We start from the raw sequence: 24,923 nt of genomic DNA, 5'->3' as shown, positions 1-24,923 counted from the left end.
CTCTCTCCCACTCTCCTTCTCTCTCTTTTTCTTTCTCTATCTCTCTGCCTCTCTCTCACTCTCATTCTCTCGCTCTCTGTCATTCTTCTCCTCGGGAATAAATTGCACATTGGAAGAGGCGGCAGACTTTGGACCGCTGTTCCTTGCCAGCAGGGTCTGTGTCCCGGGACTTAGTTCTATCTATAAAGTCATAAAAGTACCATGAGAGTACTGAACATTTCGGTAGGATGATAAGGGCATGACTTGTTAGTGATGACTGCATAACTTCAAGAAATTTTTAGAAATTACAATGGAGGGATTACATTTTAATGCTTTTTTTTTAAATACTGACCTTCCGATATATTTCCACGGTTCTACAGAAAAGCTGTATGCTGGGAAGGGACATTGAAGCATGGCACTGGGAAGTTTGGACCAACGAAGCAGAATAAAAATAATGATAACTTTTGTTTTTTTATTAATGAACAATCACCTTAGACAGAGCACAATTAGAGCTCTTTGGACTTGAGGTTGGTCAGAGGTAACTCACCAAAATGTAACCAGCAGCGAGTGCTTTGACACAATCAAAAAGGAAATTCAGAGTGCAGTCTGTCTTGAAATAACTTTGATAATGCCTTGATTATTCATGCATGATCTACACGTCATAAAGGCGTGCCAGAGAGATTACCGTACATTTGACAAAACCACAACCAAGTAGTCAAGGGTTGATAACTTCTAAATGACACTATCCTAAGCAGTGTGGCTTAGCTGAAAGAGCCCGGGCTCGGGAGTCAGAGGACACGGGTTCTAATCCCGGCTCCACCACTTGTCTGCTGTTTTGACCTTGGCCAAGTCACTTAACTTCTCTGTGCGTCAGTTGCCTCATCTGTAAAATGGGGGCTAGAAGTGTGAGCCCCATGTAGGACAACTTGATTATCCCGTATCTACCCCAGCTCTTAGAACAGCGCTTGGCACGTAGTAAGTGCTTAACAGATACCATTATTACTATTATTATTTCTGATCACTTTGGCATTCTTTTTTCACTTTACTGAATTGGTGCCATGAAACCAATATTAGTTCGCAGGAGATGATATTGTATAATTTTGTAGACTTGTAGGACCTGATCATTTTCTTTCCTGCTCTTCTACAAATCATGACTCAAAACCTTTCTCTTCCAGGAAACTTTCCCAGATTGGCCCTACCAGCTCTCCACCCCGCCGAACAATCCATGACCCACTCTTCCCCTTTCACCTCATTCTTTCGAATGGTGTATTATATCTGTACATATTCATTGGGTATATATTTGTCTTCCTCGTCTTTACCGTTAAGTAGTAAGTTCCTTGAGACCCAAAATTTTTCACATTCTCCAAGTCAAGAACTTGTGCTCTTAATAAATACTTGTCACGGTGGTGACAAAAGGACTTCTGAGACACCAAGGTGGGTTTTCGTTTTCCAAACAATATAAGAAAATGTTCTCCCTTTCCTTTTTTATTACTCTCTCCCTCATGCTCACAAAATTATTTTATAGATGTTTCCTAGACAGAGCACAGTCACCTTGGCTTCTTAAATGTATCACTGTATCATGTGTCACTGGAATTTTTGTAACTCGAATTCCCTCACCAGTCTTTTCAGCCAGTCATACGGCTCGGAGTCAGATAATCCTGTACAAAAATTATAATAGTAATAATTAAGGTATTTGTTAAGTGCTTACGATGTATCAAGTGCTGATCTAAGCGCAGGGGTAGATACCAATTAATCAGGCTGGATATCTAAGTAGAAAGGAGAACAGGAAACACATCTCCCTTTCGCAGATGAGAAAACCGAGGCACAGAGAAGTGAAGTGATTTGCCCAAGGTCACACAGCAGACAAACGGCAGGGTCAGGATTAGAACCCAGGTCCTCTGACTTCTAGCCTTGTGTTCATGCTGCTTCTTTAATGGAAACAAGAGCGAGTTGAGAACGATCTTTCAGTTTTTCTTAAAAAAAAAAGGCCTTCGACTTCTTAAAATGATAAACCAAAAATAGCCTAGATAATAAAATAGCCTGTACAATAAAATGGCTTAAGGAGACTAGGGAACTTCTCATGGTTGAGTATTTCAAGAGACCGAATTTAGTTCACTCTAATTTTCCACTTGGCGGCTGTCATCCCCACCACCCCTTTGGACTGTGAACCCCTGTAAGCCAGGGGCTGTGCCTGAATCACTGTTCTGACACCTTTCTCCAAGGCTTAGTACGGCTCATTTATTAAAGGGATTGATCAGGTCATAGAAAGCAGGCTCTAGCATAGGGAAGTGGGAGAAAAAAAAGACCAGCCCTGAGCTAAGTTCCTGAGGTAAAAAGATCCGTGAACTACTTTTAAATGATTCTCCCTCCCTCAGCCTGGTAGCCTCATGGGTAACTTTAGCACAGTGCTACGTGTTTAGCACAGTGCTCTGCACAGAGTAAGGGGTCAGTAAGCGTCACTGATCAATTGAATAAGACCTACTAAAATCATACCTCCTCCAAGAAGCATTCCCGGATTAACCTCTCATTTCCCCACCCCGTTTGCCCTCCCTTCTCCATCATCTATGCCCTTGGGCCTGTACTCCTTAAAACATTTTGATACCCCCACCCAGCCCCTAGAAGGCAGGGATCGGGTCTTCTTCCTCTAGTACATTCTCCCGAGGGCTTGGTATAGTGCGCTGCCTACAGTAAGCGCTCAATAAATACCATTCATCGATCCATTGAACCGTCCCCTGCTGAAGGAATTCTAGTAAAATTGTCACCTCATCCCAGATGTGGGAAAGGAAATAGACTAATCTTGAACATTTTTAAGGTGCTATATGGTCCCTTGGTGCAGATACAAGAGAAGCAGCGTCGCTCAGTGGAAAGAGCCCGGGCTTTGGAGTCAGAGGTCATGGGTTCAAATCCCGGCTCCACCACTTGTCAGCTGTGTGACTCTGGGAAAGTCACTTCACTTCTCTGGGCCTCAGTTACCTCATCTGTAAAATGGGGATGAAGACTGAGAGCCCCCCGTGGGATAGGCTGATCACCTTGTAACCTCCCCAGCGCTTAGAACAGTGCTTTGTGCATAGTAAGCGCTTAATAAATGCCATTATTATTATTATTATACAAGGCACCCTGGATATACCCTGTACCTAATAAGGTACCCTTCCCCAATATCAGTCAACATTCATTTTGGTTTTTTGTGTGTTCGTTTGTTTGGGGGGGGGGGGGGTGTTACAGCACTTGTTAAGTGTCTACTATGTGCCAGGTGCTGTATTAAATGCTGGGGTAGATTCAAGATTCAAGTTGGACACAGTCCCCATTCCACACTGGGCTTACAGTCGAAGTCAGCGGGAAGAGGATTTGATCCCCGTTTTAGAGATAAGGTAACTGAGGCACAGAGAAGTTAATTGACTTGTCCAAGGTCACCCAGGGGACAAGTGGTGGAGCTGGGAACTGGGTTTTTACCCAGTTCCTCTGAATCCCAGGCCGGTGTCCCCTCTGCGGGGTCAAGGTGACCAGATAGCTCAGTTTGGTAGGATTAGCCCTAAAATTGAGCTCTTTTGCCTGAAATATTCAAAAATCCATTGGGATACTACTTCAAGGGCCTTCCTTTTTTTTCCAGTTTGCCAGTTTGCCGTAGATTTCCCCAAGAGGACCGCATTGAGAGATCACACTGAACAAGCACTACCTTTCTCAATCACTCCTAGTCCGACAGAGAAAAACAGGAAAGAGAAATGGGAGTCTAGAACACTCAGCTCTATCTTTCCTACTTGGGGAAAGTAAACAAAACCTGTTATTAGACAAGCACCTGAAATCAGATTAGGCAACTCTGGAGGAAGAGGGCTATAATAAGAGGGAAATTTTCCAAAGATAGCCTTAAACGCTGTGGTGAGGCTGTTAAGTTTGATCGAGAAATGTACGCTGATAAGTAAACACGATTTTTTTTTCAAGGCAATGGTTTCGTTAATTTTTAAAGTGTCGGCGTGATATTTTAACCTCTTCCCCCAAAAAATGATTGCTGGAAAATAGAGAAATGTCAGAGCAGGGTGGAGTAAATCAGTAATGTAATGATTTGATATGGGTAGATTGTTCATTTGTATTTCCTAAAAGACCAGATGAGAAACGGTAGACAGAAGTGCTGCTACCAGAACTGTCCTAACCACCTGGACTAAGTGGGTTTGTTTTCTATGCCACTCATTTTTAAAATGATCACGTTTACTGCCAGGTTTTGGTTTTTTTGTGTTGTTATGCACTTACTATGTGCCAGGCACTTTTCTAAGTGCTGGGGCAGATACAGGGTAGTCAGGTTGGACAAAGTCCATGGCCCACATGGGGCTCTCATTCTTAAGCCCCATTTTACAGATGAGGTGACTGAGGCACAGAGAAATTAAGTGACTTGCCCACGGTCACACACCAGGCAAGTGGCAGAGCCAGGACTAGAACCTGGGTCCTCCCGGCTCCCAGGCCCATGCTCTATCCTCTAGGCCACACCGCTTCTCGTTTCGATGTGCTCTCCGCATACGGAGTCAGAAACTTGTGTTCACCTTCCGTAAGCAGTGTTACTTATCAGAAACATTTCCACATTAGTCAATCAATAAACTCTTTAGGCAGATGGTTGATGAGAGTGGAAAATTTTCTCAGGCCAAATTTCTTCCAGATCAAATTGCACTACCGGCCTCGAAGATCTCAGAGCTTCGACTTCTGGCTCCTGCAATTTGGTAGCGCTTAGGTTTTTCTCTCCCCCAGTCGAATGGCAGAGAGGGTTGCCTCATAGTTTACCACAAGCGGTAGCCCCTGCAGAAAACTTCGTGGACTTTTCTCCCTGACTTTTTAGTGAGTTAAAGGAATCAGGGGAAATGGGAGAACCGATGAAACAAATTAACGGCAGGCAGCTCTATGAGCATTTCAGGCTCACAAAAGGAAAGTGCCCACCGCCTCTCTACCCTGTCTCCCCCCAAAATCGAAAGTCACAGCTCAACTTGTGTGAATTTCCTCTCCAAAATGAGATCCAAATTCAGAGGGATTCCTAACTCACGGTCTCTCACGATGTGATGAGGTCTCCCACGAGGCGGTCTGCAAGTTGATTTATGCAATATAGGATGCCAAAACTCTAGCCATCCTCCAAAATAAACTAACCCGTTTTTCCTTTAAGCTTCTGGAACTACCTCCCTATCTGACAAGTTGTAGCACCTCGTTGGGCTTTACCACTGCCCCACTTTAAATCTGGCCACACCCTGGCACTTGCTCCTGTTGTGGGCCACACCTCTGGGAAGCCCCAGGGTCATGTGAGATTCCTTCTTCTCAAGGAGGTTAATAACTCAGGAGGGTGGAGTTTACACAATCTAGGGCTTCCTGAAGGTGTGCCATGTACTCGGGGGTGGTGGGGGGGAAGCCATAGGGCAGCGCCAAATTTGCCGGAAAGCGGAAATTTGAGCCAGTTGGTAAGCCATGGTACATCACTCCGAAGAGGCCTGCCAAGAATCGTACTGCCACCCTGAAGTCTTTGCTGTTGCCAGAGTCGTGAGAAAAGGGCTCTGTGGCTCCTGAAGAGGGAACTACTAAAAACACAGGAAGCTGAAGGGCCACGTTACATGGCCAAACCAGCCCAAACCCTGTGAAGGGTGACGGGGTGATGTAAGCTCATGACGAAGGTGATTTAAATGATGCTGACCTCTTCACACTGCCACCCCAGAGGGCCTACGCCTGGGAATTTCCATCTGCTCCCTCCCCTCAGCATCCTGCTAGTCACAACAACCAAAAGAGATGCTCCCAGGCTTTGGGGGTTCCACTGTTTCCAAGGTGGGGAGAAAAAAGCCTTCAGATTGTAAAATGCCCCAAGGAGACCCTCCCCGGGGCATATGGGAAAAGAATAGAGTGCCAATTTTTAAAGATTATTATTATTATTAATGGAAGAGGGAGGAGCACCAGGGGGAGAGAAGATACAATTTCAATCCAAGGAAAAAGTCATGGCCTAGAACAGAATGGTTAGGCTGGAAAGTAGGAAATACCCAAGGGGGGGCGTGGAAACAATATCCCATAGGAAGGAAGGGCAGGAAAAATACGAAAAATGGATGGGTAGCACCATCAGGATGGAACTAATTATTCCACACATATCGCTTCACTCCCCGTGAACGGGGTCGAGATCTCTGACCCTGCATCATTACCGCTTTGTTCAGATCAATGCCTAAAATTCAAATTAATGTCCAGTAGACCCTCATTATATTTTTTAGTCTTTCTCTCCTCAACTTCTGAGGAAAATGAGTGCAGGGCTATGACTTGAAGATGGGTTGGCACTCTGCCATTTTGGCTACGCCAGCAGCACAAATTACATCTTACAACCCAAAGCACTTTCTTTTCACAGGGCATTGCTTCTACTATCAACCCCGCCGCTTGTCAGTCCTCCTGCCTCACCTGCATTCATTCATTCATTCAATCGTATTTACTGAGCGTTTACTGTGTGCAGAGCACTGTACTAAACGTTTGGGAAAATACAATGCAACAGTAAACAGTAACATTCCCTGCCCCTCAACAAGCTCACAGTCTGGAGTGGGAGAGACAGACAACAACGTAAATAAATACAATTACAGAATATGTACATAAGTGCTTTGGGGTTAGGGGAGGAAAGAGCAAAGGGATAAATAAAATGACCGATAGGAATGTAAGTGCTTGGGGATGGGATGGGGGAAGAGCAAAGGGAGTGAGGGTGACGCAGAAGGGAGTGGGAGATGAGGACACGTGGGGCTTAGTCTGAGAAGGCCTCTTGGAGGAGATGTGCCTTCTATAAGGCTTCGAAGGCAGGGGAGACTGGTTCTCTGTCGTATTAGAGGAGGGAGAGCATTCCAGGCCAGAGGTAGGACTACCTCACCTCCCTTCTCTCCTTCTACAGCCCATCCCACACCCTCCGCTCCTCTGCCACTAATCTCCTCACCATACCTCGTTCTCGCCTGTCCCGCCATCGACCCCTGGCCCACGTCATCCCCCGGGCCTGGAATGCCCTCCCTCTGCCCATCCGCCAAGCTAGCTCTCTTCCTCCCTTCAAGGCCCTACTGAGAGCTCACCTCCTCCAGGAGGCCTTCCCAGACTGAGCCCCTTCCTTCCTCTCCCCCTCGTCCCCCTCTCCATCTTACCTCCTTCCCTTCCCCACAGCACCTGTATATATGTATATATGTTTGTACATTTTTGTTACTCTATTTATTTATTTATTTATTTATTTTACTTGTACATCTCTATTCTATTTATTTTATTTTGTTAGTATGTTTGGTTTTATTCTCTGTCTCCCCCTTTTAGACTGTGAGCCCACTGTTGGGTAGGGACCGTCTCTATCTGTTGCCAACTTGTACTTCCCAAGTGCTTAGTACAGTGCTCTGCACACAGTAAGCGCTCAATAAATACGATTGAATGAATGAATGAATCGAGGCACAGTGAGAAGTTAGCACTAGAGGAATGAAGTGTGTGGGCTGGGATGTAGGAGAAAAGCGAGGTGAGGTGGGAGCAGGCAAGGTGATGGAGTGAGATAAGCCGGTTATTCTAATGAATCAGCAATGGCTGATTAGGGTTAGGGTTGCAGCACCCAGAACTATGCTTACTCTCGGTGTCACTTTTAAGAGGAAAGGGAAACTGAGGCAAAGCCGTGGCAGTGAAAATGAGATATGAGGACACAGGTCAGATGAGAATGTGTAGTTCAGGATACTATGACACAAGCAATTCACACCAAAGTACCCAGGCATGGATGAATTTTTACCGAGAGCTTTGTGGGAGGGAGGAGAAGGAGAGGATTAGCCCTTCAGAAGTTCGGTTGGAACCTCTCTGGTCTTGTTCCTTCCAGGGTCCTTTCTCCCCTCCCAGGCGGCCCATCCAGAGTATTCATTCATTCATTCAATCGTATTTACTGAGCACTTACTGTGTGTAGAGGACTGTACTAAGCTCTTGGGTGAGTACATTTTAACAATAAACAGACACATTCCCTGCCCACAAGGAGCTTACAGTACAGAGGTGACTTTCTTATTTTCTGTTTATCAGCAACATTCATTCATTCAATCGTATATATTGAGCGCTTACTGTGTACACAGCACTGTACGTAGCGCTTGGGAAGTACAAATGGGCAACATATAGAGAGGGTCCCTACCCAACAATGGGCTCACAGCATTCTAGGTAACATGCAGCATGTACAGACAAATTCATAAAGTTTTCTTTCTTCATGTGAAAATAGATGCCATGAAGCAATGCTGTCCTTTGTATGAATAAAGAACACAGCCCTTCAGGAGGAATTTTTTTTAAGACTTCATGTTCACTATTATAACTTTTTGCCACATCAGAGCCTAGTCTCATACGTGCAAACCATTTTTCCCTTCCACCCTTATTTTGCCCCCTGCACCCTGCCCCATTCTAAAGCCACGTACATGATACTGCGTGTCTGGTAGTGAAAGATGAACAGAAATAGCTGCCGGCTGTGACAGGAAGTCATAGAGAGATCAAGTTAACACCAGAGCTTCTGGGGCAAGTGGAAACTTTTACTTAAGGGTACAATGGCAGTGGGACATGTATTTTCACTTTTAACTCGCCTTTGTAATAAAACACTACTGTTAATGTGCTAAAGTGAATTGTGGTCATTGCTGAATTTCATGAGGCACACAATGCTATAATGTTCATTTAAAACAACATTTTCTTGCTGCTGGACAAAGGTAAATTTCCACTCCCTTCCGTCTCATAAAACAAAAACACTTATAAAGCTAAATTGACTATCATCTACAAGTTTAAGTTTCAGCTCAATTGTTATACAGATCCTGTAATATTTTAATAATGTGAAAAGACGCTGAATTTCAAATTTGAATCTGGACCAGCCTTATTGGTGGAGGGAAAAGAAATGGGTACAGATAGTGATATGACTCATGGGGCAAAATTCTGAATTAATAATAATAATTATGGTATTTGTTAAGCGCTTACTATGTGCAAAGCACTGTTCTAGGAGCTGGGGGGGTACAAGGGGATCAGGTTGTCCCACGTGGGGCTCTACGTCTTCATCCCCATTTTACAGATGAGGCAAATGAGGCACAGAGAAGTTATGTGACTTGCCCAAAGTCACACAGCAGACAAGTGGCAGAGCTGGGATTAGAACCCACGACCTCTGACTCCCAAGCCCATGCTCTTTCCACTAAGCCATGCTGAATTCTAATGCACTGTACTCAACTCAAATCACATTGTACTTCTCCCAAGCGCTCAGATTAGTTAGCTCTGCACATCGCGAGTGTCCAATACATTCCTCCATGTGAAATGTCTCTCTAGTGACACAGAGGGACGGCAGCAGCCCCTGATGCAGCCCTGGCAGCCCAGAACATCTCTGTGAAGAAACAGAAGCAATTGCTGACCCAGGATTCTGGCCACAGATGCCGCAGCCCTTCGACTTCAATTATTCTCAATTTCCGCCTTCTTGATAGAGAACTGCATTTTTCTTGGAAATCACAACCCACCTATTGTGATCCCGGTACAGATCACTTCCAGGCTATTTAGTCGCAGTGTGCAATGGTTGTGATTGTACAGGATCAGCCTATCAGGTAAGGAGGAAATGATGTCTGACTTGTTAACTGGCTAACATTAATTAATTATTATTATTGTGGTATTTGTTATGGTATGTGCCAAGCACTGTTCTAAGTGCTGGGGTAGATACAAGATTATCAATTTGGACACAGTCTCTGTCCCACATGGGGCTCTCTGTCTAGGGAGGAGGGAGGAGGATTTAAGATGATTTATTATTATTAACAGTATTAATAATAATAGTGATATCATTCGGGGATTACTTTGAGCCACACACTGTACTTAGTGCTGGGTTTGATACAATAATAATAATAACTATGGTACTTTAAAAAAATGACATTTATCAAGTGCTTACTATGTGCAAAGCACTGTTCTAAGCGCTGGGGACGTTACAAGGTGATCAGGCTGTCCCACGGGGGGCTCACACTCTTAATCCCCATTTTACAGATGAGGTAACTGAGGCTCAGAGAAGTGAAGTGACTTGCCTAAAGTCCCACAGCTGACAAGTGGCGGAGCTGGGATTTGAACCCATGACCTCTGACTCCAAAGCCTGTGCTCTTTCTACTGAGCCATGCTGCTTCTCTATTGTTAGGCACTTACTTTATTGTTAGGCACTTACTAAGTGCCAAGCACTGTTTTAAGTACTGGGGTAGCTAAAAGTTAATCGGGTTGGACAGAGTCCCTGTCCCACATGGGGCTCACACTCTTAATCCCCCTTTTACAGATGAGGTAACTGAGGCCCAGAGAAATGAAGTGACTTACCCAATATCGCACAGCAGCAATCAATCAATCAATCGTATTTATTGAGTGCTTACTGTGTGCAGAGCACTGTACTAAGCACTTGGGAAGTCCAAGTTGGCAACATATACAGTCCCTACCCAGCAGTGGGCTCACAGTCTAAAAGGGAGAGACAGAGAACAAAACCAAACATACTAACAAAATAAAATAAATAGAATAGATGTGCACAAATAAAATAAATACATAAATAGAGTAATAAATATGTACAAACATATATACATATATACAGGTGCTGTGGGGAAGGGAAGGAGGTAAGATGGGGAGGATGGAGAGGGGGTCGAGGGGGAGAGGAAGGAAGGGGCTCAGTCTGGGAAGGCCTCCTGGAGGAGGTGAGCTCTCAGTAGGGCCTTGAAGGGAGGAAGAGACATGTGGCAGAGCTGGAATTAGAACCCAGAACCTTCTAACTCCCAGGCCCTAGCCACTAGGCAACGCTGCTTCTCTTCCAATACATGCAATTCATGGGGCTCACAGTCTATGAGGGAGGAAGAACAGGCATTTTAACTTAACCCCATTTGACAGAGGACACAGCTGAGGCACCAAGAAATTCAGTGGTTTGTCCAAGGTCGCACAGCAGGCGAGAGGCAGAGCCCAGATCAGAATGCAGGCTCTCTGATTCCCAGGTCTGTGCTTTTTCCAATAGGCCCCTTTGATTCCCCAAATTGGTACGTTTTGTTGGACAAGGAGCCTATTGCACTCTTCCAAGCGCTTAGTACAGTGCCCTAAATCCACTAAGCACTCATTCATTCATTCAATCGTATTTATTGAGCGCTTATTGTGTGCAGAGCACTGTAAGAATAACAATAATAATAATGACTGTTGTTAAGCGCTTACTATGTGCCAAGTCCTGTTCTAAGAGCTGAAAATGATGGTATTTTTTAAGCACTTACTATATGCCAAGCTCTGTTCTAAGCACTGGGGTAGATACAAGCTAATCAGGTCGTCCCACGTGGGGCTCACAGTCTTAAGCAGCGTGGCTCAGTGGGAAAGAGCACCGGCTTTGGAGTCCGAGATCATGGGTTCAAATCCCGGCTCCGCCAATTTGCTGTGTGACTTTGGGCAAGTCACTTCACTTCTCTGGGCCTCAGTTTCCTCATCTGTAAAATGGGGTTGGAGACTGTGAGCCCCACCGTGGGATAACCTGATCATCTTGTAACCTCTCCAGTGCTTAGAACAGTGCTCTGCACATAGTAAGCGCTTAATAAATGCCATTATTATTATTATTATTATTAATCCCCATTTTACAGATGAGGGAACTGAGGTACAGAGAAGTGAAATGACTTGCCCAAAGGCACACAGCTGATAAGTGGCGGAGCAGGGATTAGAACCCATGACCTCTGACTCCCAAGCCCGGGCTCTTTCAACTAAGCCACGCTGCTTCTCATACTAAGTGCTTGGAAAGTACAGTTCAAGACCACTGATTGATTCAGCCCTAAAAGGATTAAAATAGTTGGATTAAATGTTGTGTTTCCAGGAGACTTTAATTTGTCCCTCCCACGAGTCCTCCTGAATGAAAAATTCAGTCAGGGAGGGACAGACCTAAACTGTCATCGTCACTCACTCTCACTGTTGCCGGTGTGCTTGGACACTGAGGGATCTGTCCTTAAAGAAGGCAGTGGAGGGAGAGGGAAAACTCTGAAAGTCAATTTGTCAATCAGATGGGCACTTTGACACCTGGAGTCCCAGAGTCACAGGACTACGGGGCCATGGCTCTTGTGTGCACATGGGCACACGGTTAACTTTGTTCCCTACAGATTTGGACCCCAAATAAGATTTTTCTGCTGCAAAATGATCTTGAAAAAATATTCTTGGCCTGTGTGGATATGACCAATCTGTAGGACTATCAGTAAGAAAAGAAGAACAAATGACCACCCGTGCCCTTGAGAAGCTTACAATCTAATGGAGGAGGAGATAGACAGACACAACTATATCGCTATTAGAAGAAACATAAAGCACAAGTGATCGGGGTATAAAAAGTAGAAACAAGCTTAAACCCACAAAAGACAAATATGTGAACATGATTTTTAAAGAAAGGCAGAAGTCTTAAGGGATTATTGAGCATAAGTACAGTGCCTGGTGCCAAGGTGGGGAATTAAATGGGGATCTTTGAATTTGGTCAGAGGAAATAATTAGTGACCTTTACAAGGTAATTTCAATCAATCAATCAATCAAAAATATAGAGCATCTACTGTGTGCAGAGCACTGTATTAAGCGGTTTGGAGAGAACAATAGAATCAGTAGACATGATCCATGCCCTCAAGAAGCTTAAGATCTAATGGGAGAGACAGTAAAATTAATTACAGAGAAGAGAAAGTAACTTTCATGGAATCATAAGAACCCTCCCTCCCAAGATTTCAGGAAATCAAGTGGAAAGAGAGGAACAAAAATAAAAATAATGCGTACTGACACTATGTTGAAGATGTTTAGCTACGGATGGGAGAAGGGAGATGGCATAGTAGATAAAGCTCGGGCCTGGGATTCGGAAGATCATGGTTTCTAATCCCAGCTTTGCCACTTATGTGCTGTGTGACCTTGGGCAAGTCACTTCAGTTCTCTGTGCCTCAGTTACTAAAATTTGTAAAATGGGGATTGAGATGGTGAGCATGATATGGGACAGGGACTGTGTCCAACTCGATTCTCTTGTAACCGCGCCAGCCCTTAGTACAGTGCCTGGCACATAGTAAGCACTTAACAAATACCACAATTATTATTATTATTATTATTATTATTATTATTACTGTAGCAGGAAGGGGAGATAGGTCAAGTAAGGGTTTCTTAAAAATAAGAGAAACCTGGGATTACTTAAAGGTAGATCCACAGAAAAGAGAGAGGAAATGAAGAAGAAAGAGAAGGTGATAATGTCATAAGTAAGAGGATAAGGGAAAGATGATGATGCCATAGAGCCAGAGGATAAGGGGAAGAGCAAGATCTCAACAGATCATTATGCAGGTCTAGGGTATATCACAGCATATATCAATCAATCGTATTTATTGAGCGCTTACTGTGTGCAGAGCACTGTACTAAGAGCTTGGGAAGTACAAGTCGGCAACATACCTGCATATATGTGCAGGTAGTATAGAAAAGAGCCCCCTTGGAAGTCAGTCAGTCATCATATTTATTGAGTGCTCACTATGTGCAGAGCACTGTACTAAGCACTTGGGGTAATACAATAGAATAGGATAGGGGAGATATGGGTGTGCTTGAAAGCAGTGGACAAAATACCACCAAAGAATCAGCAGTTGTAGATGGTGGTCAACAAGGGAAGAAGAGTTAGCACAAGTGTTTTATAAGATTATACAACTAGACTGTAAGGTCACTGTGGGCAGGGAACAAGTCTACCAACTCTGTTCTATTGTACTCTCCCAACCTGTTTAATACAGGGCTCTGCACACAGTAAGCACTGAATCAAAAACATTGATGATGATGATGTTGATGATGATGATAAGATGATAATCAATCACATTTACTGAGTGCTTACTGTGTGCAGAGCACTATACCGAGTGCTTGGGAGAGTACGACCCATCAGTATAATGAGCTCGGTGTCTGGGGCTCAAGTAGGTGGATTAGAAAGCAGTCAGATTCTTTCATTCATTCTTTCAATAGTATTTATTGAGTGCTTACTGCGTGCAGAGCACTGTACTAAGTGCATGGGAAGTACAAGTTGGCAACATATAGAGACAGTCCCCACTCGACAATAGGCTCACAGTCTAGAAGGGGGGAGACAGACAACAAAACAAAACATGTAGACAGGTTTCAAAATCACCAGAATAGAATTAAAGCTATATGCACATCATTAACAAAATAGATAGAATAGTAAATATGTACAAGTAAAATAAATAGAACAGTGTTCAGTGCTTAGAACAGCACTTTTCACATAGTAAGTGCTTAACAAATACCATTAAAAAAAGTAATAAATCTGTACAAATATATATACAAGTGCTGTGGGGAGGGGAAGGAGGTAGGGTGGGAGGGATGGGGAAGAGGAGAGGAAAAAAGGGGGCTCAGTCTGGGAAGGGCTCCTGGAGGAGGTGAGCTCTCAGTAGGACTTTGAAGGGAGGAAGAGAGCTAGCTTGGCGGATGTGTGGAGGGAGGGCATTCCAGGACAGGGGAAGGATGTGGGCCGGGGTTTGACGGCAGAACAGGTGAGAATGAGGTACAGTGAGGAGGTTAGTGGTGGCAGAGGAGCGGAGGGTGTGGGCTGGGCTGTAGAAGTAGAGAAGGGAGGTGACGTGGGATGGGGCGAGGTGATGGAGAGCCTTGAAGCTGAGAGTGAGGAGATTTTGCTTGATTCGTAGATTGACAGGCAGCCACTGGAGATTTTTGAGGAGGGGAGTAACATGCCTAGAGCGCTTCTGCACAAAGATGATCCAGGCATCAGAGTGAAGTATAGACAGAAGTGGGGAGAGACAGGAAGATGGGAGATCAGAGAGGAGGCTGATGCAGTCATCCAGTCGGGATAGGATGAGAGATTGAACCAGCAAGGTAGCGATTTGGATGGAGAGGAAAGGGCGGATCTTGGCGATGTTGGGGAGGTGAGACTGGTAGGTTTTGGTGACGGATTGGATGTGAAGGGTGAACAAGAGAGCAGAGTCGAGGATGACACCAAGGTTGTGGGCTTGTGAGACAGGAAGGATGGTAGTGCCATCTACAGTGATGGGAAAGTCAGGATTAGGGCAGGGTTTGGGGGGGAAGATAAGGAGTTCAGTCTTGGACATATTGAGTTTTAGATGGCGGGCAGACATCCAGATGGAGATGTCCTGAAGGCAGGAGGAGACATGAGCCTGGAGGGAGGGAGAGAGAGCAGGGGCAGAGATGTAGTTTTGGGTGTCATCAATGTAGAGATGGTAGTTGAAGCCGTGGGAGCGAATGAGTTCACCAAGGGAGTGAATGTAGATAGAGAACAGAAGGGGACCAAGAACTGACCCTTGAGGAACCCCTACAGTAAGGGGATGGGACAGGGAGGAGGAGCCTGAAAAAGAGACTGAGAATGAACGACTGGAGAGATAAGAGGAGAACCAGGAGAGGATGGAGTCTGTGAAGCCAAGGTTGGATAGTGTGTTGAGGAGAAGGGGGTGGTCCACAGTGTTGAAGGCAGCTGAGAGGTTGAGGAGGATTAGGATAGAGTTGAGCCGTTGGATTTGGCAAGAAGGAGGTCATTGGTGACCTTTGAGAGGGCAGTTTCGGGGCAGTATTGGGATCGGAAGCCAGATTGGAGGGGGTCAGGGAGAGAGTTGGCATTGAGGAATTCGAGGTAGCAGGTGTAGATGACTTGTTCTAGGAGTTTGGAAAGGAAGGGTAGGAGGGAGATAGGGCGATAGCTAGAAGGGGGAAGTGGGGTCAAGAGAGTGTTTTTTTTTAGGATGGGGGAAACATGGGCATGTTTGAAGGCAGAGGTGAAGGAACCAGTGGAGAGTGAGTGGTAGAAGATGGAAGTTAAGGAGGGGAGGAGGGACGGAGCGAGAGATTTGTTAAGATGAGAGGGAATGGGGTCTGAAGCACAGGTGGATGGAGTAGCACTTGAGAGAAGGGAGGAGATCTCATCTGAAGATACTGCTGCTGGGAAGGATGGGAGAGTAGCCAAGAGGGTTGAGAGCAGGGGGGTTGGAGAAGGAGGAGGAGTGACTTTGGGGAGCTCAGATCTGATGGAGTTAATTTTACTAATGAAATAGGAGGCCAGATCGTTGGGGGTGAGGGATGGAGGAGGGGGAGGAATAGGGGGCCTGAGAAGGGAGTTAAATGTATGGAAGAGCTGACGGGGATGATTGGCATGGGTGTCAATAAGGGAAGAGAATAGATCTCTTGAGAGATGATCCAGAAGGATAAGAGATTGTGGATTGGGAGGTGGAAGGGCATTGAGGGGGTGAGAAGGAAATGGAGAGGTGAGGGGAAATTTGGGGGAGGTTACACCACATGGTTTCAATTTTATCAACATCACGGTGAGAGGATGGGCGGGGGCGCTGAGAATTCAGGAAGGAATTAAAGGTCTGAAATAGTAGGTGGAAAAATGGAAATGAGAGGAGAAAGAGAGGGCAGAATTCTAGTAGGTGAGGATGAATTTGCAGTGGTTGAAGTCAGCCTGGTGTCTAGATTTTCCCAAACAGGATTCCACGGCACAAGGGCTGAAGTGAAGAAATTGCCCTGTGGAGGTGAATCAGGACTGTGGGTTGGTGTGCGGGATCAACAGAGGGATGGAGGGAAAGAATGTTGAGCTAGTGGAAACAGCGGAATTGAGTAGGTGGATTTGTGAATCAAGAGAGGGGGAGGTTGGGAAGGTATTCCAAATGGGGCCTAGTGACCTTGGATAACTTGGATAACTTTACTCTGGTGGGTACTTCCAGGGAATGTGTTTAAATCACCTTTAGTGCCACTTAGATTCTGACATCTGCTCTCCTTCCTTTGGATTGGTAAGGCTTCCCAAAGAAATTTACTGATGGTTCAAGCCATCAAACATGCTTCCCATCATTCACTCTGCTTTCAGCCTCAAATGACCAGGTCCAGGGACATCTTTGTTTCACAAATCCATTTTAGTTCACATAGTATTTTATGGATAACTGGAGGGGGGGTCAGGGAATAGAGGTATCTGTAGAAGGAGAGGACAGTTTTGCAGACAGAAGGCAGCTTAGGAATTTCTGATCAGAGAGATGGACTCCAGAGTTGGTGTGATTTGGAACGGTACAATAACTAGTGATGATGAGATCCAGCGTGTGTGAAAAGTGGGTGGGTGAGGTGGACAGAAGAAGGAGGTTGGCAGAATTGAGGAGTGTCACCCAATCCTATTGATTAGACCTTCACAACATTGTTAAAATCCACCCTTTCCTCTCCATCCAAACCGCAACTATGCTGATCCAAGCACTTATCCCATTTTCTTATGTCTGACTACACTCACTTAAATTAATACTATCTGATTTAGAATTTGAAGCCTGGAGGGTAGGTACTGTTTTTTTTAACTCTTTATTCTACACATTTAATAATAACTATAATAATAATGATAATAATAATGGTATTTGTTAAGCACTTACTAAATGCCAAACACTGTTCTAAGCGCTGGGGTAAATACAAGGTAATCAGGTTGGACACAGTCCCTGTCCCACTTGGGGCTCAGAGAATTACTCCCCATTTTGCAGATGAGGTAACTGAGGCACAGAGAAGTTAAGTGACTTGCCCAGAGTCACCCAGCAGACAAGTGGCAGAGCTGGGAGTAGAACCAATGACCAACTCCTAGGCCTGTGCTACATCCACTACAACATGCTGCTTCCGCTTAGCATCATGTGTGAGGCAATGTTTTATAAATCTATACCATTTATTGGTGTGGATAATGATCATTTGTGGTGATCATTAGCTACAGTGCTAAAGCATCAGTAGGATATTCGCAGTCTCAGAAGAGAGGTTATCATTATTATTATTATTAGATGATATGTAACAACCTCCTCCGACTGGTCCCTCATTTCTTTCTCTCCCACTCCGTCTGCATTGGAGAAGCAGGGTGGCTCAGTGGAAAGAGCCCGGGCTTTGGAATCAGAGGTCATGGGTTCAAATCCCGGCTCCGCTAATTGTCAGCTGTGTGACTTTGGGCAAGTCACTTCACTTCTCTGGGCCTCAGTTACCTCATCTGTCAAATGGGGATAAAGACTGTGAGCCCCCCGTGGGACAACCTGATAACCTTGTAACCTCCCCAGTGCTTAGAACAGTGCTTTGCACATAGTAAGCGCTTAATAAATGCCATAAAAAAAAGATAGGTGAACTTTGTTACTTAAACTAGTTCCAGAATTTCAGCATTGGCAGGCAAGACTCTCTCTTGAGCCCATCTTTCTTGGGATTCTTGCGTTTTGGGGAGAATGTCTCCTTCACTACCTTCTTTACTCTCATCATCAGAGAGTAATGAGAGATCCAAAAGATGTAAGGAAGAAGTGGCAATATCTGGTACCACATAGTATAGGGCTGGGAGAAAGAGAACAAAACAGAATGCGAAATTGAAGAAGTTTTTAAGTTTATGAGTTTTGTAGATGGAGAGTGCGGCCCATGGTTTCATGAAATAGATTTGTAAGGTAGATGAAAGATGGAAGCAATTCCTCCTTTGCCAGGTTTAACCTTAAGGATGCTGCTGGGCTCCATAAGGTTTTTTGGTTTTTTTTCCTAGCGAAAGAGACAAGCAGGTAAACGATGACTCATAGGTGACCAGGGCCCAGTTCTCAAATTTAAAATATAAAAGAAGACTCCCAAGGAATAATACGGGGATAGGTGGGCAGCCAAGTGGTACTATGGAATCTAAACATCTTCAGGGACTTTCAAGAGGCTGTCCCTAAGGGTATGAAAAAAATCCTTCCAATCACGTGATGGCCCTTGGTAATGACATCACCTGGATAGTAATCTTTTCTGCACACACCTGGTGACCAAGCCAGGATATAAATTCCCACTTGAGTGAATGGGAGTTTTCTACAGGACTGGGCCTTTAGAGATACCGTCTCATCTAAAGCGCAAGGGTTTAAACGCAGAGCAGATACACATCAAGATACAAATGTATCCCTAAGGCAAAACCCATGAGTCAACATAAATAATTCATTGTAATGCTTGTATTAGTATAACGTATATTTAAAAGGGACACTGATTGATTCTCCCAGCTCTTTTCTCCTCCTCGTTAATAGTTTGGGTGGGGGGTTGGGGAGAGATAAGATGAGGGGGGCCTTCGGAGAACTGTAATGTAACTAATAGACTGAATGAAAACCAAAGAGAGGGGAACTTTGTATTGTCTTTAAGCCTTAGCTACTACCTGGCTTCATGGCCCTGGGCAAGTTACTTAACCTCTCAATGTTTCTGTTCCCTTATCTGTAAAATGGGAGTAATACTTCTTACCTACCTCACAGGGTTTTTTGCAAGAATTAATTAAAGTTTACAAAGCACTTTGAGATTCATGGATAAAAGGTGCTGTAGAAGTACAAAGTATTATTATCATGATCCAGGAGGCTATAAAAGATAATTTTGCAGGAAAAGGCAAAATGTAATTTTCATACAAGCAGAAACAAAGGCATGTATAGTCATATGTTAAAAAAACTTTCAATGGTAATTTGTATAATTTTCAAAAAATATAACACCTGTGTTCCCCCCACCGACAATCAATGTGGAGTGATAATTAAAGAGTTCAATTTTATTCTACCTTTAGATTATTGACATACTAATGGTATTCAGTTCTACAGACTTTACAGTGTTTCAGGTATAATTGGGAGATGTAATTTAGGAGATGGGTGAGGAAGGAGCTCCCAAATTCTACTCCAAGTACAAACACTTATTCCTTTTAAAATTTCAGAAAAGCCACGACCTTCTACATTTCCCTAGCTGTAAGCATGTTAAAGGGACTACTTTTAAATATTTTGTGAAGTTCAGTTACCTAAGTTTTATAAAATGCTCTTAAGATGAAAAGCACTGTAGACACATTGTTACATTATTAGCAACTTACATCTGAGTATCTTAAAGCACTTTACAAACATTTAATTAAAATCACACAAGCAACCCCCCCACCAGGTAAGTATGCATGTGAATAAGAAACCACAACTTTCCAGACACATCTCTCTAAATTTCTCTCTCTCAATACATTTATATATAGAAAAGCAAATTTTAGTGGTAGGGGAATAAAAACTTGAAGCCATTTTTCATTTGCATAAAACTGAAAGGGAAAAATGAATTGAGGTAGAACAAAAGGAAAAATTGGTTCCCAATATATATTCAAGGGCAAAATAGCTGCATTTGTGATCCATGTTGTTATTTTATTGGCAATGTTGAATTCAGGCTCAAACTTCAGCTGACGCAGCACGGGAAATGCATTGAGTTTTGATCTCGACAAAGTAACCTACTGAAGCAAGGAATGGAAAGGGATTATTCTATGTAAGGCTCCCCTTTGTGTTGTTAAAGCAGATCAGACAGAACATTTAGTAGCTTTTCTCTTTTCTCTTCCCTATGTCTTTCAAATTAGAACTGTTCTGTCTCATTTATCTCTTCAGAAATTTTAGAAAAATATTTTTAGTGAAAAAAAAATGAAAAGAAAAGGGAAACTCTCCTGGAAGTAATTGACTAGGTCTTGCAAAGTTAAACAGAACATCTGACAACTGTAAAATCAGTCTTCCTGGCTTTAATGAAGATGGGACTGTGACTCTATCAGGCCTTTTATTTCTTTGGTAACCTTGTTATCTCTGTTCATCAGAAAGGGGGAACAGTAGCTGCTCAAAAATCTGTTGGCAGCCAACAGCAGAAGAGTAAGCGGAGAAGCAGTGTGTCCTAGAGGAAAGTGTATGGGCCTGAAAGTCAGAGGACCTGGATTCTAATCCCAGCTCCACCACGTACCTGTTGTGTGACCTTGGGTAAGTCACTTAACTTTTTTGTGCCTCAGTTCCCTCATCTGCAAAATGGGGATTCAATACCTGTTCTCCCTCCTACTTAGAATGTGGGCCCCATGTAGGACCTGATTATCTTGTATCTACCCCAGAGCTTAATGCAATGTTTAGCACATAGTAGGTGCTTAACAAATAGTATTAGTAAAATTGTGACTGGGGAAAGATAAGTGATAGAAGAATGTTTTCTTTTTTTTTCTTTTCAACACTCCAGATATCACCTAACAGCCTGAACCCCGGTCTCTGCCACCAACACTATAGGCAAATTAATTCATTCAATCATATTTATTAGGTGCTTACTGTGTGCAGAGCACTGTACTAAGTGCTTGGGAAGTACAAGTTGGCAACATATAGAGACAGTCCCTACCCAACAATGGGCTCACAGTCTAGAAGGGGGAGACAGAGAACAAAACAAAATATATTAACAGAACAAAATAAATAGAATAGCAAATATTTACAAGTAAAATAAATAGAGTAATAAATCTGTACAAACACATATACAGGTGCTGTGGGGAGGGGAAGGGGGAGAGAAAGGAGGAGGCTCAGTCTGGGAAGGCCTCCTGGAGGAGGTGAGCTCTCAGTAGGGCTTTGAAGGGAGGAAGAGAGCTAGTTTGGCAGATGTGTGGAGGGAGGGCATTCCAGGCCAGGGGGAGGACGTGGGCCGGGGGTCGACGGCTGGACAGGTGAGAATGAGGCACAGTGAGGAGGTTAGCAGCAGAGGAGCGGAGGGTGTGGGCTGGGCTGGAGAAGGAAAGAAGGGAGGTGAGGTAGGAGGGGGCGAGGTGATGGACAGCCTTGAAGCCGAGAGTGAGGAGTTTTGCAAATCACACCTCCCACACATGTACAACTACATTTTTTTTTTTTTTTTGCCAAACTCAGGGACAAGGTTTTTCATTGACTCATGAGAGATTTAAATGGCATAGACTATACACTTCATGAAGACAGGGATCTCATCAATCAGTTCTATTGTATTATTTTTTCCCAAGTGCTCTCTGTACCTTGCTCTGCACAAAGTAAATCCATCAATCAATCATATGTATTGAGTGCTTACTCTATACAACACAGCAATATAACAGACACATTCCCTTCCCACAGGGAACTTACAGTCAAGATGACTGTACTCAATACTCAGTGAATACCACAGATTGTCCCATCTCAGGGTCGCACCTGGAGAGTTTTCAGTACTCTACCAGTCTCAACTACGGGAGGGAGAGTCAAGCAGAGGCCTACCCATTCCATTCCTTGCTTGGGCTGTGGCTAGTGGATGGAAGGCAATCTGCTACAAGTCAAAATTCACCTGTCCTGGTCAGCAGCGGCATGGGAAAGAGTCCAGGGCAGAGGATCAAGTTTACTGCATGGAAAGAGGTAATGGTAAACCACTTCTGTTCATTATTACCAAGAAAACGCTATGGATCCACTACCAGAATGATTGCAGGTGGAGTAGGGACATTCTGGGACAGATGTGTCCATGGCATCATTATGGGTCAGAAACGACTCAACAGCATAAGACAAGAAAAGACCACTGATTGATCTAATGAGTCATTAAAGGAAAGGGATGTTAAATTTTCACATCAATAAAGAATTCAGAGTGTGTAGAGATTCATCTACAAATGAGATTTTCCTGGTCTTTGCCTTCATGAACTGAAACAGGAAAACCAAACACTGGCAAACACTCCCCCTCCTCCCCCTCCCCATCCCCTCACCTCCTTCCCCTCCCTACAGCACCTGTATATATGTTTGTATGTATTTATTACTCTATTTATTTTATTTGTACATATTTATTCTATTTATTTTATTTTGTTAATACGTTTTGTTTGTTCTCTGTCTCCCCCTTCTAGACTGTGAGCCCATGTTGGATAGGAACCGTCTCTATATGTTGCCAACTTGTACTTCCCAAGTGCTTAGTACAGTGCTCTGCACACAGTAAGCGCTCAATAAATATGATTGAATGAATGAATGAATAGTTGATGAAACAAAAATAATTCCAGTCTCTCATTTAAGCAGTCAGAAACATGAACTTTGAAAACCTGCACTTTCATGAGCCCAGTACTCACCAAGGTCTCTGAATCTGAGCCTACAGGTGAAGTAGGAAAAGGTCCAGGACCTGGGGCAATTGTGTAAAATCTTACACTAAGAACAGCCCTCTTTTAATACCCCCAGTGTCTACCGTGGTGATGCGCACTTATGCACAGCTTCTTTTCTTTCTGACATTATGGTGCTTTGCATCCAAACAGGCTCATGCTACTGGAGAATATTCTTTAATTTCCTAAGCTTTCTAGTCAAAGCAAGGAGCAAAGTCATGCTTTAAGCCAGAATTCAGTGAACACTCCTTCTAAGATTTCTACGTGGCTTTCATGCTTCATGCATCACACACAATGTTATTCCTGTCTCGTGTTCGACCATTTCACTTTTCACACAGAGTTAGGAGGAATATATAACTTTGGCATTTCTGAGTGGTGAAGAAGGTTGGTTTTCTTAATTTTCAAAATCAATTAAGTAGTCAGCCCACACTGATCCTATAGGCCACCCTAACCCAACAATGTGGCCAGCCCCTTAACTCTGCTTGGGAAATCTTTACCTATAAATATTTTAGTCTTGATATGAACAGCTAAAATGCAGATTCAGACCCGTCCTGCATTTGGTTTCTTGGAAAAAGGGCCCAGGAAATTCCAGATGCCAGAGGTGATTTGGTTTGAATGTTGCTTTTTATGGTATTTGTTAAGTAATAATAATAATAATAATAATAATGGTATTAAGTGCTTACTGTGTGCAAAGCACTGTTCTAAGCACTGGGGAGGTTACAAGGTGATCAGGTTGTCCCTCAGCAGAGGGCTCACAGTCTTAATCCCCATTTTACAGATGAGGGAACTGAGGCACAGAGAAGTTAAGTGACTTGTCCAAAGTCACACAGCTGACGGTAGTACTTACTATGTGCCAGGCACTGTATTAAGCACCAGGGTACATACAAGATAGTTGGACTGGATACAGTCCCTGTCCTACATAGGGTTCACAATCTTAATCCCCACTGTACAGATGAAGTAACTGAGGCACAGAGAAGTAAAGTGACACACAGATCCCACAGCAGACAACTGGCAGAGCTGGAATTAGAACCCAGGTCCTCTGATTCCCAGGCCAATGCTCTTTCCAGGCCAATGCTTCTTTCAGAGAAGCAGCGTGGTTTAGTGGAAAGATCACGGGCTTGGAAGTCAGAGGTCATGAGTTCTAATCCTGGCTCTGCCACTTCTCAGCTGTGTGACTTGGGGCAAGTCATTTAACTTCTCTGTGCCACACTTACGTCATCTGTGAAATGGGGATTAAGACCGTGAGTCCCACACGGGACAACCTGATTATCTTGTATTTAGAACAGTGCTTGGCACTTCGTAAGCGCTTAACAAATACCATCATAGTTATTATTATTTCCACTCAGCCATTCTGCCTCTCATAAGAAATTCTAGGGGCTGTAGGTTGGCAACCAACCAGGATGTTTCTTTCATTCAAACTACCCACATTTTCTACTCTCTTCTTCCATTCTCGCTTCCTCCAGACATTTTCAAATTCGACTGTATCCTTTACATTCCTCTACTCCTTTTATTTACATTGCACAGCCCCTTAGAACACAAGAGATGGCAATCACCCCTGTTTTGCATAGTGCTAAGTAGAGTTCTGACCAACTAACATTCGCTCTGATGACCTTCTGTGCTAAATAATAATAATAATAATAATAATAATAATAATGGTATTTGTTAAGCGCTTGCTATGTGCAAAGCACCGTTCTAAGTGCTGGGGAGGTTACAAGGTGATCAGGTTGTCCCACAGGGGGCTCACAGTTTTAATCCCCATTTGACAGATGAGGTCACTGAGGCACAGAGAAGTTAAGTGACTTGTCCAAAGTCACCCAGCTGACAGTTGGTGGAGCCGGGATTTGAACCCATGACCTCTGACTCCAAAGCCCGGGCTCTTTCCACTGAGCCACACTGCTTCTCCAATAGTTATCTTCACTTCTAGGTTAGGCCCTTACTTTTTTCTAAATCCCTTACTAATATGAAATCCCAACATCTTATGGGTTTTGCATGATGAAAAAGGGAAAGTATACTACTGATACTCCTTGAAAGACCCAAATTTTGAGGTGAAATTAAATCTGGCCTGAAGGTGTTAAATTTGGATCAGAGCAAGGGAGCTGGGTACATACACCCTACACCATATGGAGATCATGACTCCGTCGTGGAATGTGGGTCATATGAATTCTTATTTTGT

The 24,923-nt window shown here is 43.9% G+C and overlaps 1 non-coding gene across 1 annotated transcript; it reads left to right on the top strand.

The window, feature by feature from the left end:
• Positions 1–21,818: 21,818 nt before the first annotated feature.
• Positions 21,819–21,956, top strand: LOC119938243. The gene has a single exon (XR_005454381.1). It is a non-coding gene; the product is annotated as a small nucleolar RNA SNORA7 (small nucleolar RNA).
• The last annotated feature ends 2,967 nt before the right edge of the window (positions 21,957–24,923 follow it).

Source organism: Tachyglossus aculeatus, chromosome 1, assembly GCF_015852505.1.
Source record: "Tachyglossus aculeatus isolate mTacAcu1 chromosome 1, mTacAcu1.pri, whole genome shotgun sequence".
Classification (NCBI taxonomy): Eukaryota; Metazoa; Chordata; class Mammalia; order Monotremata; family Tachyglossidae; genus Tachyglossus; species Tachyglossus aculeatus.
Note: the sequence above shows the minus strand (reverse complement) of the source record. Positions and strands in the feature narration are given on the sequence as shown.